The 21,314-nt window shown below is 45.8% G+C and overlaps 1 protein-coding gene across 2 annotated transcripts in view; it reads right to left on the bottom strand.

Annotated features, from left to right (window-relative positions):
• THSD4 (thrombospondin type 1 domain containing 4) overlaps positions 1-21,314 on the bottom strand; it is a 558,652-nt gene that overhangs the window by 362,334 nt on the left and 175,004 nt on the right. Inside the window, exon 1 of one of the 2 annotated variants that reach the window (XM_023753089.1) lies at positions 9,984-10,062. The exons of the other annotated variant lie outside the window; for it this stretch is intronic. The gene's annotated coding sequence lies outside the window, so the exon portion shown is untranslated. Of the gene's footprint in view, positions 1-9,983; positions 10,063-21,314 lie in introns of those variants that run through there. 2 annotated transcript variants of the gene reach the window in all.

Below are 21,314 nucleotides of genomic sequence, written 5' to 3'. Positions count from 1 at the left end.
TGGCTGAAAACTGGCTGAATGGAAGCCCTACAACTAGAGAATTAAAGAAGAATCCACATTGAGACTGATAGGACGGGTGGAGGTGTGGAACAAGCTGGTCCAACACTCATGTGTGGTGTGCTTTTAATCGGAAGGGATATCTTGGCTAAGGAGTGAGGGGTCCCAATCCCACACCAGATCCCCAGCCCAGGGTTCCAGAGCTTGGAAGAAAAGTCCCTGTGACTTCTGGCTGTAAAAACCAGCAGAGATTGTGGCTGAGTGACACAGAGGCTCTTGGAGTCCCAGAGCAGTTTCTCTTAAAGGGCCCACACGTGTACTTACTCAGACACACTCTCTCTGAGCACCAACATTGGGGCAGCAGTTTGAAAGGATCCAGGGACATATGGGGAGGAACTAAATTGTCTGGCATCAGGGCAAGAACTAGGGGTCAGCTTTTTCCAGACCAAAGTGCTGGGACTTCTTCCCCCACTCCCTTCAGAGCTGACTGGCAGGTACCATATCTGAGTCTCCATCAATCTGGCCCACATTGTTCCCCACCTTGGTAATTCCCTGAGATCACATTCCACCTAATTTGCAGCGCTACCAAAGCTGTTTGCAGTGTCTTTTCCATATGAATGGGCTGTCCTGGCTCAGGCATCAGACTTCCCTAAAATCTCTCAAAGAAGCAGTAGGCTGAACTCAGTGTGCCCATAGCTCTTAATAAGTGGCCCCAGGACTAGCACTAGCAGCAGCTTGCCAAGGTTCACAGCTTGGTTTCTCCTAGGCACCTCTAAGCCCAACACAATTAGCAGCTACTAGTATCTGCAGATCACTCTGTAGCTTCTGCTGGGGGGCCCCAGGCAGGGTACAGGCAGTGGCTAACTTTGCACCTCCCAGTAGGCCCCAGAGCCAGTGCACTCGGAGGACAGCTTCAGACAATAGCAGATAATAAACCTACCATATCCACGAGCAACACAAGGGATAGACTCGGTGAACACCAAGCCCTACTAAAGCATGTCCTGCTCCATAGGGATGTCTTCTGCACAGCAGCTCTTCCACTGTAGTCGCAGGTGGTTCTCACAGCCCATTGGCCTGGGGGTGAATTCCTCCCAGTGTCACCAACAGCAATCAAGTCTCAACTACAACAAGATAGTGCACACAGCCCACACAGGAGTGCACCCAGAGTACCCATCTCAGGTGACTAGGGAGACTGAGCCACTGGGCCCCACAGGACCTACTACACAAGGCCACTCTACCAATTCCAGGAGACATAGCAGCTCTACCCAAACAAACACAGGGAAGCAGCCAAATGCTGAGACAAAGAAACATGTCACAAATGAAAGAACAGAAGAATCTCCAGAAAAAGAACTGAAATGGAATCAAGCAAACTACTGGATACAGAGTTCAAAACAATGGTTATAAGAACTCTCAAGGAACTTAATGAAAGCTTTAAGGAACTTAGTGAGAATGTCAAGGAACTTAGAATTTCACGGAAATTAGTGAGAACATCAAAGACATGAAAAAGGACCAGTCAGATATGAAGGATACACTAGCTGAAATGAAGGATAATTTACAGGAGATCAATAGTAGAGTAGAGGATACCAAGAATCAAATCAGCAATTTGGAATATGGGGAAGCACAAAACACCCTATCGGAATAGCAAAAAGAAAAAATAATCCAAAAATATGAAAATAGTGTAAGGAGCCTCTGGGACAACTTCAAGCATACCAACATTTGCATCATGAGGTTGCTGGAAGGAGAAGAGAGGGAGCAGGAAATTGAGAACCTATTTGAAGAAATAATGACAGAAAACTTCCCCTACCTGGTGAAAGAAATAGACATACAGGTCCAGGAAGTGCAGAGAGTTCAAACACGATGAATCCAAAGAGGCCCATACCAAGACACATCACAATTAAAATGCCAAAGGTTAAAGACAACGAGAGCAGAAAGAGGAAAGCAGCTGGTTCCCTACAAGGGAGCACCCATATGACTTTCAGCTGATTTCTCAACAGTAATTTTGTAAGCCAGAAGGGAGTAGCAAGAAATATTTAAAGCGATGAAAATAAGGATCTACTACAACCAAGATTACTCTACCTAGCAAAGCTAGCATTTAGAATTGAAGGTCAGATAAAGAACTTCACAGATAAGAAAAAGCTTAAAGGAGCTCATCACCACTAAAACAGTATTACATGAAATGTTGAAGGGTCTTTATTTAGAAGGAGGAGGAGGAGGAAATATGAATAATAAAATGACAATAAATACATATCTATCAACAACTAAATCTAAAAATCAAAATAAATGAACAAGGAATTTAATGAACAAAATAAATTGATGATTAAATAAAACCAGAGGCATGGAAACATGGAACAGACTGACAAATCTCAGAGTGAAGTGGGGGAGAGGGGCGGGATGAGATTAACCAAATAACTTAATTGGGTGCAGCGGGACAAGATTAACCAAAGAATTTATATGCATATATGCCTTACTCATGGACACAGACAATAGAATAGTGAAGACCTGGGGTGTGGTGGGATCCTGGAGGAGGGCAATGGGAGGACAACTGTAATACTCTCAACAATAAAGATTTTTTAAAAAAGAAAAGAAAGTAATTAAAATAAAAAAGCACTTCAGTCAATTGATGTATTGCTTTCTCTATCAAGATGTCCATCAATCAACCCACTCACCTATCCTCCCTCTCTCTCTTTCTCTCTGGGTTATACATATACATGCATTAAAGATGTCTGGAATTATGTTCATCTACTGTAAACAAGAGTTAATTCTCAGTGGTGGGATTTGGGGTAATTTTTTACTTTCTTCTTGGCTCTCATCTGGATTGTTTGAATTCTTTACATTGGACACATGCTACTTTTAAAAAAACATTAAGGTCAGTGTTCTAAATGAAATATCAAAAAGTCCCATAGTGGAAATAAACTGAAAGAAAGAAAGGAGAGAAGGAGGAGAAAAGAATGAAGGGAAGGGAAGACAATAAAAGAAATAAGGAAAGGAAAAAAAGAAAAATGAAATGGGAGAGAGGGGATCAATAATCCATGCTCAGAAGAAATGGTGAGTCCATTATCTGCATACTCATCTTAGGGCCCACTGTAGGCCCTCCCACTCCTTTTTCACAGGTGAACCCTGAGGGAAAGCTCGTGGAAGACGCTCATTAAGGCCCAAACACCAACCATCTCTCCTACAAAAGAAGCTTGGGAAGTGGGAGGCCTCTGTGGCCACGGCCCACCCAGCTTCCGGTGAACTGTGGACCCAGGCCACACTTCATGGTTCCTCTATTTCACCCCCTGGAGGATTTTGGTTGAGAGACCAGAACTCTAAACTACAGAGTGGGTAACATTTTAGACTCTCTGGGTTAAGCTCACACTCAGAGGTCCAGGACTTCTATCACATCTTGGACTTTAAAGTGACCTTCGACAAGTCACCTTAACCTCTCTGAGCCTCAGGTCTCTTATCGCTGAAATAGAAAATCAAGACCCATCCTACCCAGGTGCTGAACCCAACATGTGCAGCACAGGCAGGTCATGCTGTCCTTCCTCAACAAGTGCACAGCCTGGATACAGAGACAACACAGAGCAAATCAGCATACATCTGTTGATTACATGCTAAGCTCCAAGGCTGCAATGGAGCCTGGAAATTCAGATCAACATCAGTAATAGTTAAGACTTATTGAGTAATTATGTCCTCTATACATAGTTCCAATTTGATCCTCACAGCATCCATAGAAAGTGAATTTTTTAATTATTCCCATTTTATACATTAAGAAACTGAGGTAGAGGGAGGTTAAGAACTCCTGAGTTAAAGACTGGCCTCCAGTCACAAAGCTTGCAAATAGTAGCACTGCAATTTTAATTTAGGCAAATCCATCTTTTAACACTACACCCTTTGCCTACTCCATAACAAGTAAGATGTGACTGTCATTTTTTATGAGGTTACATGTTTAGATAGGGACAAGGCATGCAAACAAATATAAAATAGTGCACTGTGATGAACTTATTTTAACAGGTCATATGTGCAAAGTACAGAGATAACCTGGGGGAAAGAAATATCTGAGAGGGTCAGGGAAGATTTCCTAAGAGTAATGAAACTCAACCTGGCTTTTAAAGAATGAATGGGAGTTTTTCTGTGTTAAAAAATAAATAAATAAAATGGAGGCCCAGGCAGAAGCAATAGTTTGGGTAGACAGAGGGGGGGAAAAAGCAAGTAACAACACAGTACAAATTTAATGGAGACAAAACATCAAGAATGCTAAAATGCTGGGACGAGAAGAGCACAGTGCACAGAGGGAATGGTATCTCGAAGCCTGAAAACACGGCTGACAAAAGATCTGGGAAGAGGTCAAAGCAAGATGACTTGAGAAGAGGTGACCCACAGAGATGGCCAGCAGCTAGAACAAGACACAGTGTGACCTCCCTGCAAGGAGCTTAGCTTTCATCCTATAAACAGCCACACCGGCTCTTGTAGTTCCTTCCCCACAGGAACAAAGGTGACTCCTAGGACAGACAGCCTTTCACTGACAGCTCAGAACTGACTCTGGTTTCCAGACAATGGCCGGACCCTGGCCTTGGTTCTGGCCACACCACACTGGACACTTCAATCTTTGCCAAGCTCACTCTGGTGGTTTGAGTTGGAGGGTCTTTCCTATTTTGTCTCAGTTCCCCTTCCCTACATCTCACCAAGTGTCTGTTACTGCAAGAGGTTAGTGATGGGTGCCTCTTCTTCCAAATCATCTCCATTTTCAGTCACAGATTAACGAGACCCACACAATAGAACTTGCTCAAAAACAAATGGCTAAACTCCAACCTGATGTGCTGAATGCCTACGTTTCTAACTGCTCAGTCAACAACCTCCAACCTCCCTGCTTTTCTCTAAAGACACCATAAAAGGAGAAATCAGAGCCGAAAGAACCTCACTGCAGAGCAGATCAGCATATTAACTTATAACAGTCCACATACTCATGGCATTACCTCACGGCCTGATTCTAGGTTCCACGCACGAGTATAAACTAGGACAACATGAAACTCCCTGATATAAAGGCTGGTTTAGGCTCAGGTCCAAAGAAAATGGATCATGCAACATGTAAGCAGACTCTGCTTTTGGATTCTCCCGTGCTACTGCGGAGAGTTCAGAAAGGTGGGGCCTGGGCCATCACATCAGGATTCCTGATATTTCACAGCATGCCAACATTGCAGGATTGGCTCAAAGTCACCCATCTAATGAGTGAAAACTCTAGGATTCAAAGCTCAAACTTATTATTCAATGTTAAAAAAACAAAACATACTTTGAAAACAGTTCTTAGGAAAATAAGGTGATGGAGTTGTGTTCTGTGTGGGTTTTTTTTTTTTTTTTGGTGGGGAGGGCAGGGGGGCAGTTTAATAATAGCACAGGGGAGGGAAATAATGGACACTAGCCTTTGCCAGGTACTGCTGGGTGCTTTACACACATAGTTCTGTCAATCCTCATAATCCTTCAAGGAGGTCATCAGCACCATCACTGTATGTCACAGGGAGGGAGCTGAGGTTGAGAATAGGCTTAGAAACTTGACCACAGTCAATTAGTGAATGAGAATCCAGATTAGAACTCAGGTTGACCTTCAAATGGGTCATTCTCCCTACATCACGCTGCATTCAGGAGTTGTGTCTGCAGGTGTCTCAGCCCTCCACCAGGCCCCTCATGTGCACCCGCAAAGCTTTATCTTCCACCCTGGCTGAGGCCTCTCTTGCCCAGCGTGTAGCTCCTGAGGTCCTTCAGAGCTGAATAAAGACTTGCTGAGTAGATGACCTGCCAGGGCAGAATGCACCAGGGCTTTCTCAGCCCATCCAGAAGTGGGAAACCTTTTAGCTATTTATCAGGCCAGACCAGTTTATCCAGTTCCAATTTAGGACAAATTTTACACGTTAACTAGTTGGTTCTTGTAGGGTTATCTCACAAGGCAAGTATTTGTGGTTTTTCTCCTGGGGCAACACACACTAAATAAACAAAGCCAAGCCCTGTAGGGCCAGGTTTCCTCCCAGCTACCCTGCTCCATCTGTTCCTCACTCTTAGTCCACCAATGGCCATAAGGTCTGGTTCTACACAGGCTTACCTGGTACCTAATGCAGCCGCCAGGTTCTCTGGGCCTCCCTGCTGGATCCACCGTCCATTCTACCTCTGGCTTGGCTGCTCAGCCACTACCACCTCCTACAGTTCTCTCTTGGGGTTGGAAATGGCCACTCAGTTTTTTAAGCAGCTCTTAGGGGTTGAACTACAGAAGCAATTTAGTGTTGTAACTAGTCAAGCCACATCTACTGCAAATCCATAGACATCCCCTGCCTAGCCTTGGACCAGGGTGGGTTTAGTTTACACACACATGGCCCCTCTCTTTCCTCCCCTCTTCTCCCTCCCCACCAGACAGGAAAGTACACACACACACACACACACACACACACACACACTGATTTTTATCAAGGTCTGGAAGGGCTACACAGATGATAAAATGTCCCCAGGCTAATGGCACCCATGCAAATAAGGTAAGGGCCTTTGCTTCCCAAGGCATTGCTCAAATGTGGCCTTAATAAATAGCATTTCCCCTGATGAAAGCCTTGCTCATTTTGACAGGTTTGACAGGTTTGTATGTCATTCTTAGAATTGTGATTGCTTCCTACAGAAAAATTAGATTGGTGTCAAATCTGTTGCTTCAGAAACTCTATCTGAATTACCAAATAAAAGGAAGTAAGTTATGAATAAAAAAAGTATTTTGGGGAACAGAAATGATAAATTGTTAAATTGAGCTTCTTGAAAGCACATCTTATAGGAAGCTACTCTTTCTTTGTACATGTGGTACTTCACACCCAACAGACACACTTAAATGTTGAATATTTAATAACTAGAGGCCCGGTGCACAAAAATTTGTGCACTCGGGGGAGGGGGGGTCCCTCAGCCTGGCCTGCGCCCTCTCGCAGTCTGGGACCCCTCGGGAGATAACGACCTGCTGGTTTAGGCCTGCTCCCGGGTGGCAGAGGGCAGGCCCAATCCCTAGGTGCAGCCCCTGGTCAGGCTCAGAGCAGGGCCAATTGGGGAGTTGGGGCGCCGCCCCGTCATGCACAGAGCAGGGCGGATCGGGAGGTTGCGATGCCACCCTCAGTCACGCTCAGGGTAGGGCTGATTGGGGGGTTGGGGCACCACCCCCTGTCACACTCAGGGCAGGGCCGATGGGGAGGTTGGGGCACCGCACCCTGTCACACACAGAGCCGCAGGGCGATCAGGGGGTTGGGGAGCTCCCCCCTATCAGGCACAGAGCAGGGCTGATCAGGGGGTTGGGGCACCTTCCCCTGTCACGAACAGAGCAGGGTGGATAGGGAGGTTGTGGCCCAGCCCCCTGTCACACACAGAGCCGCAGGGCGATCAGGGGGTTTGGGCGCTGCCCCCTGTCACACTGATCCCGGTGCCCGGAGGCCTCGCGGCTCCGCTGATCCCGGTGCTGGGAGGCATATTACCCTTTTACTATATAGGATAGAGGCCTGGTGCATGGGTGGGGGCCGGCTGGTTTGCCCTGAAGGGTGTCCTGGATCAGGGTGGGGGTCCCTACTGGGGTGCCTGGCCAGCCTGGATGAGGGGATGATGGCTGTTTGCAGCTGGTCACACACCCTTCAGGGTGGGGGTCCCCACTGGGGTGCCTGGCCAGCCTGAGTGAGGGGATGATGGCTGTTTGCAGCTGGTCACACACCCTTCAGGGTGGGGGTCCCCACTGGGGTGCCTGGCCAGTCTGGGTGAGGGGCTGAGGGCTGTTTTCAGGCTGGTGGGTGACTGAAGCTCCCAACCACTCCTTTTTTTCTTTTTCTTTTTTTTTATTCTGGGCCAGCTTTAGCTCTGAGGCTTGGCTCCAGCTCTTAGGCCTCGGCTGCTGAAAGCAGGTATCTGGTTTGTTTGGGTTCTATAATTGAAACAATGTTGCGGTCCTGCTGGCTGAAGCCTGGCTAGCTGAAAGCAGGTTTTTGGGGTTTTGTTTAGCTTTTATTTTTGTAACAATGTTTCAAACTGCAAGCTCAGAGGCCGGCAGCGGCAGGTGGGGAACGTTGGAGTCCTCCGTCACTGAAGCAAGCAAGTCTCATGTTCTCTTCAAGCTGCCTGGCTGCCAGCCGCCATCTTGGCTGGCAGTTAATTTGCATATCGCCCTGATGAGCCAATGGGAAGGGTAGCGGAGGTACGGCTAATTACCATGTTTCTCTTTTATTAGATAGGATAGGTGGTAACACCACTGTGAAAAACAATCACATTCAAATTACCACTTTACTTTTTTCCTTAAATGTTAACATGACAAAATATATGGTTCCTTGCTTTAAACATTGCTAATTAGAAATTCTAATATTTCAGTAACTTGAATTTAAATTTATGTTTAAATGGAAAATGAATTTCAGATTTAACAAAATATTACAAACTTGTAATAAAGGACATTAATTAATATATGTATGAAATACCACTTGTTTCCATGTAGCTCATTAGACCATCACCACTCAGACCAAAGCTGAAAAATGTGTTACTATTAAAAGTTGAAAACCAATTGCCCTAAATCACTTAATTGAGTAAATAAGTCCTAGAAACATAAGCATTTGTAGGAGAGAGAGAGTGTGCATACATGTGTGTCTCACATATGTTGGGGGCATGGCAGCCATCACGTTATTTCCCTAATGGATTATAACTGAAAGGCCATCCACTGAGGTGATTTCTCCCCAATTGGAGACTTGTTTTAATTTTTTTACTGATTGTGCTTTGTTGCAGTCCAACCCGAGGTTTGATCTTCCACATCGTTCCCTTGCAACCCAATCCCATGCCCTTCTAGAAGAAGAATGATCTCAAGTGGGAAACAATCGCCAGCATCTGCTTGGGGCTTTGATCCCGTGGCTTATTTTACACATCCTAATTCTGCAGGAAACTCCCTGCAGATGTGGAGGAGCCCTCGATCACTGACCTCTTGTTAAAAGCAAACAGCCAGAAATCAGGAACATGACCAGGAAGATAAACAGCTGTTCAGGTCTAGCTGCTTGCCAGAATGGCAATGGCCTCACAAATGAGCCACACGCTCATCTTCATGGAGGAGGTCAAGCTTGAAGTTCCCTCGTTTAATTAGAGATGGTAAAAACATGGCATACGTGCCTTCCCACCCCTCTCCCAATCCCATCATAGATATCATTAAGCAATCACCATACCCTTTTCCTCTGAAATAAATCCCAGCATTATTCTAAAAAAGGTTTAGCCAGATCCATAGCTCCAGATTAAATCTACTTGCCATCCTGGGAGTCTAGGTTCTAAGGGATGAGGATCATACAAAACTCCTCATGGAGCTGAGAGAGGGGGGTACTTTTTTCAAGTCCTAAACAGAGTGGGAGGTTCTGTTTCATTGAAGTACCATCTCTGAACCCCAAAACATTGATTTAAGCATAGAGCCATCAACTAAAAGAAGACACTGGTGTTGATAAGTGCCTGTATGTACCGAACGTGAGCTATGTGCCAGGCCCTGCTCTATGCACCTCACGTATATTGTCTCATTTAATTAATAAAAGATGACTCTGACGCTAACATGACCCAGGATCCAAGACTCATTTCTCAGATCCAACATGTTTCACAGATGAGTGCAGCAAGTCACACAGGACAGCTGCATGCCAAGAGTGCTCTCACCCTCCCAGGACTCGAGCACATTAATTCTGCTCAAGAAGGAGGGCTTTCTAACATCCAGCGCAGCCCTGGCCCATCTGTTCCAGTCTGTCACTTAGCCACATTCGAGTTCTGAATGTGCAGCTTCAAAAAGAAACGGATTTGTAACATAACTTTGCCTTGGCCCAGAAGAACAGCATAGCTTCCATGAAGATATACATCTTCCTTACACCATCTACCATATCTGCCAATTTCTGAGAGTTGTGAGGGCCACAAATCTATTCAACAACAAATCAAGATGATGCCAAGGGCTTAATTTTAGAGAACTGGAGACAGGGAAGCTATTGTCAGGGCTTGGGTCAGACCTTGCCTGCTGCGTCACTTGCTCTGATGGGCCAGCAGTTGGCCATCGACTTGGCCAATGTCCATCCTCAGGGATTCTCCATGGATCCCGAGAGATAACCTTGCACCAGCTGCCCCAGAGCTAGGGATTGACAAATAACAAGAATGATGGTGAAAATAATGATCAAAATGAGAGCTACTAATTCTACTGGATGTTTAGTAAACACCCAGGAAATGTGCCAGATGGTTCAAATATATAATCCCCAAAGCGTCTAGGACCTGTTTACTTAGAAAGGCACATACCTCCCAGAGGAAGGTTGTGGAGAAATCACGTGTTGGTTTCAAAGCTAGGATTTTGAAAAAGTCCTTTAACTCTGTTTCCCTGTTTACAAGAAAGATATCTCTCCCTGTTTTACACTTGTATGTCATAAAGAAATATGATCCATGTGAACATGCTTTGGACTACTTTGTGGAAAAGAGCTAACTAAGTTCTCAGTTTATGACTGTTCTGTTTGTTGATATACTGCTCTGGCTTCCTGTTTGCTGGATGTATCTTATCACACTGTCCTCCATAATGTGAATTCTAAATCTTAAAAACGGTCTCTCTTTAAATATTTTCATCAACTAAACTGCAACTAAAATAGGCTGGGAGGTTGTGAGTTTCTTGAGGGCAGAGGTTGCGTCTTACTCATTCTCTGAGTTCCACATATTTGTCATAAAAGAGACAGGCAAGAAAAAGAACCAAATGGTGGGAGAGAGGAGGCAGGAAGAAGCCAGAGCCTTAGTCCACACTTTTCCAACAAGCATCTACTAAGCCTGCAAGAAAGAAAAGCTTGGTACCACCTTAAAAATCAGGTGTTTGATACAAAATGTTACCTCCATGGAGAGAGAAATAGCACTGAGTAAAATGTGAACCAGACATAATATGTGTTCTCAAAGAGAGCCACAGCCCCTAGTACCCTTGTTCTGCCTGGTTCTTGGGAAAATAAAAACACCCACATTGATGCCATGGGAATGTCTCCTAATAGCACTGCCCTCCTGCACTGTACTAGTTGCCAGCCACTCAAATCCATATTTTTCCTGTCCAACATTGTAGATGCCAGAATGACAAGGCTCCTAGCCAAGAAAAAACAAAGGCTCATCCTAATTAGAGCATGTGGAGGGTGAGAAAGCTCAAATCTGTGAGGCCCACACACCAGAAATAGCAAACTAAAATAGGCAGCTGTTTGGAGTTTTTTTTAAAAAAATATATTTCTTTATTGATTTCAGAGAGGAAGGGAGAGGGGAGAGAGAGAAACATCAATGATGAGAGAGAATCTTTGATCGGCTGCCTCCTGCATGCCCCCTACTGGGGATCGAGCCCGCAACCCAGGCATGTGCCCTTTGCCGGAATCAAACCTGGGACCCTTCAGTCCGCAGGCTGACGCTCTATCTACTGAGCCAAGCCGGCTAGGGCAGCTGTTTGGAGTCTTGACGGCCAGTTCTCCATTTCCATGACACATTAACGGTCCTTTCACAAGGACAGTACCCAGGGGTCTTTGGGTTGGCTGGGGCCCACCCCACAGATTATGCCTAAACTGAGACCAGGCCTCAGTACAGTCCTCCCTGTGTCCTCTCAGTCCGGAGATTCCAGAGGAAGGACATTCATGCTCTTCTTGCGTTGAGTGGCAAAAGCTTGCATTACACCCTGCTTCTTCAGGCAGAAAGCACAATGTACAGTGGCTCTCTCCACCATGACCTTGTGGCCAGCAAAGAGGGAGGATGTCCTTCTCAACCAAGCATCTGGCTCCCATAGGAGCACCGCTGTTAGAGAGGCCTGGGGGGAAGGGGGAGTACTCATAGAATCTGGATGAGCTACACTGGACACCAAGCTAACGGTATGCACTCCAATATTTACTGAGAGCCTTTCGTGATTACACAGCGTGGACAAAACAAAACAGCTGCCATCAGGGATAACGATACCTACTTTAACCTTGTGGCAACCACTGGATCATAATATGTTAACATCACAAAACTTGAACTGGGATTCAAATCTCAGGCTGCATTCTAACTTTGAGACTTCAGGTGCCCAACTTCCCAGGATTTGTAGGGAGAATTAGATTAAGGCAGTAATTTGAAGATCCTTGAATTGGGCCTTTTCTTCCCTCAGACCCCCTGACTTCAAGCCTGGTGTTCTTCCCTCTACATTCTAAAGCCGTGTGTGTGTGTGTGTGTGTGTGTGTATGTGTGTGTGTGTGTATATATATATATATCCATGCACACGTACACATCCTTAAAATAAGATCTCTACATCACTGATCTCTTATCCTCACAGACACCTTGTAGTGTAGGTATTTGTGGCACACATGAGAATGTTGTCCTTTGCAGACCTCCCACTACAGGCAATGTAACTGACCAGGGCCCTAGCTGCTGGGCTCTGAAATCCATCTCTGCTGCAGCACTGCACTGAGCTGAACTCTCCAGGGCAATAACTGAAGCCAGCAAGGGTATGAGGCAAGTCTGCTCTCAGGATACTCCTCTGAAGCCTACTTTGACTCCAGGGCTCCCCCACATGGCCTTGCTGAACCCTCCTTGGAAATCTGGGACTCTTCCCCCAATCTTCCTCCCCTGCTCCTTCAGTGGAGGACAGACCTGCATTGCTGTCTGACCATTCTCCTTGGCTACCCATTTCCCCTAATAATATCCTTGCACATGTAATCCCAACTTGGTGTCTTCTTCTTGCAAAAACCCGACAAACAGAATCTTATTATCTCAGTATTACAGAGAGGGAGGGCCAAGATCAAGGGATAAATAACTAATGTCACATAGTTTGCTCATTAGAAAAGAGCTGAGATTTGATATCAGCTATTTGTGCATCCAAATGCTAGAGATGCTGCCCACCCCTGCACAAAGAACCCCAGAGATGGGGCCGAGGTGTTTTGTGTGAAGCTGTAAACCCTTCCCAGGTCCCACAGCTGATTAGTGGAGGGCCAACACCAAAGCATAAATTTTCATCATCGCCTGCCCGGTGTGCCTCAGGAGCCAGGCGCATCAGAGCAATCCCCTCTAGAGCAAGCGTCTGCAGTTCACCCAGCCCGCGGTGCCTGTGGAACCACAGCAGGATTTTGCATTTAGTAAGTGTGTTTGCAGACAATCACTTCATAAAGCTAATCCGCTCTGCATGGGAGCCAGCTGAGGCTGATAACGCGGGGGCTCCGCTAATGTGGATTTCAGAGGCAAAGCCACATTTCTTCCCGGTGAGCTGGCCGCCGGAGACCTGACTCTCTTCAGATGAAACCAAGTGTGCATGTGTCCACACCTAGATTATCTTGGCCTGTCCCAGTTGGAGATTTCAGAGCTGCTTCCTCAAAGCCAGGAGGAGCTCCATCACCCTCACAGGCCAAACACCTAGGTGGCTGGGGAAGATGCCCAAACACCACTTCAGAAAAACCAATCAACTCTGTCTAAATGACTGTAGCAGAAAGCTGGAGGGGGAGACAAACAGCTTTGCTGGCCAAAGGCCTGAGCAGAGAAATGAGCTCAATTCTCTGTGCTCTAGGAGAGGCACAGGTGGGAGAGCAAATGAATAGGTACAGGGGTCCTCAAACTTTTTAAACAGGGGGCCAGTTCACTATCCCTCAGACCGTTGGAGGGCCGGACTATAGTTTAAAAAAAACTATGAACAAATTCCTATGCACACTGCACATATCTTATTTTGAAGTAAAAAATCAAAACGGGAACAAATACAATATTTGTATTTGCATGTGGCCCGCGGGCCGTAGTTTGAGGACCCCTGGAATAGGACCTGCCTCCCCACTCGGCAAGGTGAGGGTGCAGTGATTCCAGGTAACCAGGCAAGTTAGTGTCTGTGCATTCAGATCACTGATGTCTCAACTGATGTCTGCTTCCTTTTAAGTTACTCACCAAATTAGCCTCTCTCTGACTCTTGGCAGCCAGAAGAGCAATGGAACTGACAGCCGCAGCAGAGACAAGGAGAGAAAGTGAGAAAAAGTGAGTGGGTTTATAAAACAGTATTTTAGGGCAGAAGAAACTCAGTGCAGGGCTGCTCTCAGCAGCTGGGACCCAGGAGAACTGAGCAGGCAGGAAGGAAAGCGCTAACAGTCCCTGAGGGCTTGACTGGGTGCCAGGCATTGGGATAACGGAGTCACATGTGTGGTCATGTGATCCTCACCGTAACTCTAAACAGCTGATACTATTATTATTTCCATTTTCCAGAAGAAGAAACTGAAGTTCAGAATTGTGAAACCACTTTCCTAAGGCTTCCCAACTAATAACCGATCAAGCCTGGATTTTAGTAAGTCAGTCTAACTTTAGAGCCTCCTTTATTGACCACACATGCATCATTCCTTGTGTTCACTGAATACCTATCCGGGGTTTTAAATACCAGGCCCTTAGGAAATTTTTCCAATAACTTTGCATAGTGGTTGTCAACCCCATTTTGAGAAGTGAAGAGCTAAGATTCAGAGAGATAAATTTGGTCCTATAGTTAGTGTGTGTGTGGGGGGGGGGGGGGGGGGCGGGCAGGCTGAAACTGAGTCTTCATGACTCCACTCACTATGAGTCCTTCTCATGGGTACACCCAAGGGGTACTGCAGCCACTGCTCAGATAGCCCAGGAGGGCAGAGTAATACTAGCAATGATGCTGAATACTGACGGAGCATTTACAACATGCTGAGCACCAAATTTTGCACATATCATCTCATGTAATCATTAACTCAGCCTTGTCAACGAAGTGGCATTACCTCAATTTCACAATGCGAGGCTCAGAAAAGCAGGGCCACAGTCATCTGCGCAGAGCTGCAGCTCTAACTCAGGCCCACGTTTCTCTGCCCACGTGGCAGCTCACCGGAGGTGACATCAACTCAACCTTCGCCTTTCCACTCAACTAACATATGCCTTTTGCTAAAGAATCCTTGTAAGGGAAGTTGTTAAGGAGGCAGCAAAGGAAGGTTTCCAGGTTTCACTCTGAACAGGATTTCCTAAAAGAACCTTCTAGAAGTTATGGGCAGTGTGGGTCACCCACAGGCCCAGCCACCTTTCTCTCCAACTTGAACTTTCTTCAGGCCAAAGCCTCCCAGGTCTGCCTCAGCCTTCCCAGAAAAAGGCGCTGGCTGTTCAAAGTCAGCGAGTTTCCAGCGGAGGCCTGAGCTGACACTCAGCCCGCCCCTGCCTGTCGCCAGGCAGCCAGTTCCTTGTTTTTCCTCCCACGATGATGGATACAACCTGTCAGGAAAGCTGGTAATATTTTTAGCTACTAACTGATTTTTATCTAAATTTAACTCTGGGCCACAGCACCAGCAGAGTTGCGTCCAGAGGGCAGCCAATGTTTTCATGGCGACACATCATAACTGAGACTTGGTTTTTCTCAGATCCCCTGGCGCTGCCTTTCTGCTCACATAAGGCAAACAGCTCTTCAGGGAAAGAATCCTCATCTTGTAGGACTGGAGTCATTGGGCTGAAGAGCTGGAGGGAATCATGGGTATTATCCAACCTCCTCGTTTTATAGATGAGGAATCTGAGGCCCAGTGAGCGTTAAGTGAGTGAACCCTCAGAGTTTCGTATTGCTTGCTTTCCACAACACCACACTGCCTCTAGGGAACACAGCAAACAAATCAGATGTGATGTCTGCAGAGGGCCATAACTTTTTATTTTATAAATCACTAGAGGCCCGATGCACGAAATTTGTGCATAGGTAGGGTCCCTAGGCCTGGCTGGCGATCAGGACCAACCTGTGGGGCTACCAAAGGGATGATGGGGGGCGGGGGGCACTGGCACCCGCCTTGGTTGGCCTGGGGCTGGGGGCAGCTCCTGTGTTGAGCATCTGCCCCCTGATGATCAGTGCGTGTCATAGCAACTGGTCGTTCCACCATTCGGTCGATTTGCATGTTAGGCTTTTATTATATAGGATAATGTCAAATGCTCTGTGTCCTGGAGCTGAATCTTGTTAAATCCTGATCTCCAGGAAGCAGTGGCAACTGTCTGGTTCAGCATTTCAATAAACCCATGGAAACTGGACTTTTTCCAAGGTTCGGAGTTGAAAAAGTTCCAATCAAAAAATGCCAGTGGGGCCTGTCCTCCGCTCTCCCCTCTGGCATGTGGGCTCCTGGAGAGCAGGGCAGTGTCAATTTACTCACAGCTCCACCTCCAGGCCTGGAATGGCACCTGGCACATAGTGGACGAATCACAAATAGTTATTCAATGGCAGACTGGTGGTATAGGCACAAATGAGTTAACATGAGGAAGAGAATGACAGGCCTGGACTGGCTGTTGGTCTGAAGGGGAAAGCAAAGCCACAAGCAACACAGAGTAAGGGTACCCTTTGCTCTCCTAACTCCCATGGTTGTGCAACTGTCTCCCAGGAGAATTACAGGAAAGGTTTTTTCATGGTCGTACAATAAGATGCAGACTGAAACACCCAAATGGTCACTATCACTCAGCCGAGGGCTAGTCTGTACAACTGAAGATTGAATTAAAGAGGAAAAAAACTGAAAGAGAAGAGTGGCAGCCTGCTCCTGCAGGCAACACAGCAGAGTCACAGCAGAATGCGACACAGAGTTTTTAGTATCGTTAGAGTCCGATCACCTCATGGCTCAGGAAAGGAGCACACACAGCCACTCAGCAAGGCTGTTAGGGGAGGGGGTTTCCTTTTTGTCCCATCCCCTTAGTAACTTCGCAGGGAAAGATACAGTGTGGTCGCTACCGTCCATTTATTTATATTGAGAAATCTCCATTCTGTCATAGACATGACTGAATTGATTAATATATTCTGAGGCTCAAATGGTATCCGGTGTCCTGGGCTCCACATTGTAACACATTTATTTGCACAAGTGGGTCACTAAATATATAAACACAAAAGGCTGTATTTGTGTATATGTGAAGGCATATGATGATATGGGGAGTGAAGTGAAGAAAAAGCATCAAGAGAAAAAGCATGATTTATAAAAAAGATATCCAAATATAGCTTTATTTATTGAATGATCATTATCCTATATAATAAAAGACCAGCAACTGAATGGCAGAATGACTGGAATGACCGGAACAACCATAGCCCCTCACCCCAGCTGGCCCCATCGGGGCGGGCCGACTGGACCCCACCAGTGCACGAATTCGTGCACCAGGCCTCTAGTATACTATAAAGAATTTGGTTTGGGCCCTGGCCGGGAAGCTCAGTTGGTTTGGAGCATCGCACTGTCCCAACACACCAAGGTTGCAGGTTCAATCCCTGGTCAGGGCACATACAAGAATCAGCCAATGAATGCATAAATAAGTGGAACAACAAATCAATGTTTCTCTTTCTCTTTCTCCCTTCCTCTCTCTCTAAAATCAATAAATTTTAAAAAGAAGAATTTGTTTTTGTGTGTGGAGGAGAGGGAATCAGGGTAAAAAAAAAAGCAGATGAGATTTAAAAAATAAATATAATAGAATTCTTCACTTCAAAGAGCTTCAATTTGTTAGGGAGACAAAATAAACACAAACATTCATATGTAAACAAAATATATACATTTAGCATAGTAAAGCATTAGTGATTCAGCAAGTCCCAAGAAAGGGAGCTCTAGGTGGTAAGGTTAGTCTGGGAGTGCTTCCTGAGGGAGAGACCAAAACCTAGTGGAAGAAGGCTAGGGTTTAGACATGCAGATGCTGTTTGAAAGCAATGATGGGTGCCAGGACAGTGTGAGCCCCATCACAATCATGGGAATTTAACACAGGAGGAAAAGGAGACCACCATAAGCAATTACAAGGAATTAATGGAATGTAGAGGATAGGCTATTGGAGTGCTGAAGCTGTTTATCAAATATCCTTTTCAAGAACACAAGTAACATTTACTGGGCCTGCCCAGCATAGCAACTTTCACATTATTTCCTTTGATCATCACTATAACCTCAGGGGAAGGTCCTGCTGCCATTTCACAGGTGGACAATCGAGGATCACCAAAACTCAGTATCACAGAGCTGATGAGGCTCAGAGACAAAATGGTGCTCTAGGTCTGTCGACCTCCCACACCTCTCTTCTTTCTACTCTACCTCTTTGCTGAATGTGTTTCATGCTGTTCAAAAAGAAGTTGCTCTTTCATTCTCTTTCCTTGCCACTGAATCTCAGCTACAGCTGCAATACAACCAGAAAAAAACGCTCCTGATTCACATTAGCAATACTTTTTCCACTTTTCCATCATCATCACCACCACCAGCAGCATCATCATCACCAGCATCACTATCATCATAACATCACCACCACCATCATTATCATCACCACCATCATCATCATCACAATCCCCACAATCATCATCTCCTACAATTTATTGAGTGTTCGCTCTGCACCAGGTATTGGCTCTGGACCAGTTGTTAACATTAGCCTCAACACGCATTTGCTTCGGAATCCTCAAAACAACCTGGTACAGTCTATATCATTATTTTCTCTACTTTGTAAATGAGGAAACTGAGGCTTTGAGAAGTTAAATCACTTGCCCTATGTTAGTGGCCGAATATGGGTTCAAACTGTCTTTTTCTCCCACGCCATCCGCTTGATGCTATATCCAACTGACTAAATTCTACCCCTGGCAGCTTTGCAGAGCAGTTACATGAAATCATTAAGCAGATGTTCTTGCTCTACTAGAATGCAACATTTATTACCGAGGCGGAAATTGTTACGGAATTTGCCATAATGTATTTTACATGCATATCATTAGAATTACTCAGGGGTGAGAGGGAAAACAGTTCCCAGTAAAAATCTGTATTTCTTTCTCACTTTGATGTCACTATAAACCCACAGTGTTCCTCTGCATAAACCATCCAGAGTTCCTGGAGGTATTTTTATTTAATTAATGTCATACTCAGAAGTCAATGGGCCCTAATTTAGCATTGCTTCTGATGCTCTCTGATCTAAGCTAAACCCCAACAACAAAAAGTTTGAAAAAAATCCCTGTGCAGTCAGTATTGCTAGCCAATTGCACAGATGTGGAAATTGAGGTTTGCAACAATCATACGTCATGTGATCATGTGCCCTGACTAGAGCTCCAGGGAGGATTGGGCTGTGGCCTATCCCAGTTTTGAACCCCCTTAGCCCATTTTAAAGACCCCTTTGGGTATTCAAGTTCCCTGCCTCCTTTTCATCCTCATTTACCTCCTTCCTTTTATTGGGCTGTGATAAAATCAGTTTCTCAGTCATCCCTGAAGCGCCAGTGCCAGACTCAGGACTGGCTGGCACCAGGTAGGTACTCAGAAACAGTTGAACTGAGAAATGAAGAGAAAAGTCATGGTGTTGAACCAAAGGGAAAGGAGATTACACTGGAGGTTGTAGGACACAGTCTGCTTCCTGCACAGGAGAGAAACGATGCCTGGACATATGTGAGGAGTCAGCTGCAACATTGCCGATAACAAGTAAAACCTGAACTAATCCACATTTTCAGTAATGGGGGCGGATGGGTTATACAATTTGTTATACACTCATATCCTGAGATCCCACAAAACCTCTATAAAATGTTGCTATAGTACATGCAGTGTCAAAGGGGGGCAAACATTTGTTCTTCAGAGGTAAAAAAAAAAACACAACCACTTAGATATTACAATTATTTTCAGACCTCCAAAGGACCACAACGTGTAACCAGATATCCCGTATATCTGCGGTATTAAAATGACATGGTGGTGTTAAAAGGTTCCTTAGAGGAGCAGCATTGCAAAGGAGAAAGACTGTGGAGCAGAATCACTCTCAGCAGGGATCGCTGGTAAAGACAAGTGCTGTCTGAGAGAAGCAGTGACGGCCACATGACACGTCTTACACACGCCTTACACACACACACACACAGGGATGTGTGCACTATCACTGGGAAAAACTCAGACTATAAATTTAGTAGTATTCTTTGAGTAGTGGGGTTACAGATTTTTATTTTCCTCTTAAGTATCTACTTTTTCTAAAGTCTGTATAATATATTCCTTATGTGCAAAAGGGCTCTGTGTGTTTCTAACACCATTATTATTATTATCATCATGCTTATTAATATTTTTATTATCATTGTTACTGTGTTAATCTTGTCCTAAGCCAAAGCAAAGCCATATAGGCGGCCCTTGATTTTTGCTGCTTCATCCTTTACCTTTCTCCCTATCAGCCGCTGTTCTCTTGCCAACCTGAGGACACTAATCAACTTCACTGTGAGGATCTGCAAGGGCACCAAAGCTTGCAGCTCCAGATGACCTTCTTGGAACCCAAACCAGCCTGAAGCTCTGCAATCAGTTTTCAGGGAGCCCGAGGGAACTGAAGGGGCTTTCTAACTTCCCCACTTCTGCCACACTCCTCCTAATTCCTCACTGGATGTCTAAGCAATCCCATCTTCTTTCCAATTGGCCTCATCCTTCTCCTTTTCTAAGCTGCTTACCATATGTCGGTCTCTTAGGCCTCCTCCTGTAAGGCTGGCCATAGGTAAACATGGGTTTCTCTGCTCTCCTCATGATCTTTCATCCTTTGTTGCTGTGGTAGTCAGCCTCCGAAAGGGACCCAACGGCCAGTGCCTTCTAGTATTCACACCCCTGTGTAGTGTTCCCACAGACTGAATCAGGACTCGTCTGCATCACCAATAGGGAATGGCAAAGGGAGCAGTTTAAGACTCCTGAGACTAGGTCACCCAGCAGGCTGCACCTTCTCCCTCTCCTCGTTGATTGGCTGCTTTGAGGAAAGCCATCTAAGTGCGCAGGATGCTCAGCAGCCCAGTGAAAAGGCCCATGTGGAGAGCAACTGAGGCCTCCTGCGCCTGCCAGCACCCGCGTACCAGCCCCGTGAGTGAGCCATTTTGAAACGCTCCAGCCCTGTGAAGCCTTCAGACGACTGCAGCCCGGCCAGCACCTGCCTCCTCATGGGAGGTGCACATCTGCTGGCCAGCCACTTCTCAACTCCTGACCCACAGACATTTTGTGAGATAAAATTATAAGAGAAAGTTTATTTAGAAAGTTACAGAGGGGGTAGAAGTGAGCCGAGCCGGCTGGGCTGCGTGGGCTCAGGAAACAAGCTACAGAAGCAGAGACGGGCCCTGGAAGCTTAGGAGGGAGACAGGCAAAGGGGACGTGCCTGGGGGAGGAGAGGGGGACGAAGGCACGGGAGTGCTCTCGAGAAGGAGAGCACATTTATTGCTGCTTTTAAGCCACCAAGTTTTGGGGTAATTTATTACATACAATAGACAACTAATATATTTGTGTTTTTAGACTTCTACTTACCCAGGATCATGCAAAACAGACAGGACAGCAAAATTTACAACAGGAGGACAGCACATCGAGACAACAAACCTAACCCTTATTCTGGTCTGCTGTTCTTAGACTAAACGTCTTCATTGTTTTTCTGACCCTTTTTCTCTGGATTGTTCTGATACCAAA

This window comes from Myotis lucifugus, unplaced genomic scaffold, assembly GCF_000147115.1.
Source record: "Myotis lucifugus unplaced genomic scaffold, Myoluc2.0 scaffold_41, whole genome shotgun sequence".
In the NCBI taxonomy this organism is placed as follows: Eukaryota; Metazoa; Chordata; class Mammalia; order Chiroptera; family Vespertilionidae; genus Myotis; species Myotis lucifugus.
Note: the sequence above shows the minus strand (reverse complement) of the source record. Positions and strands in the feature narration are given on the sequence as shown.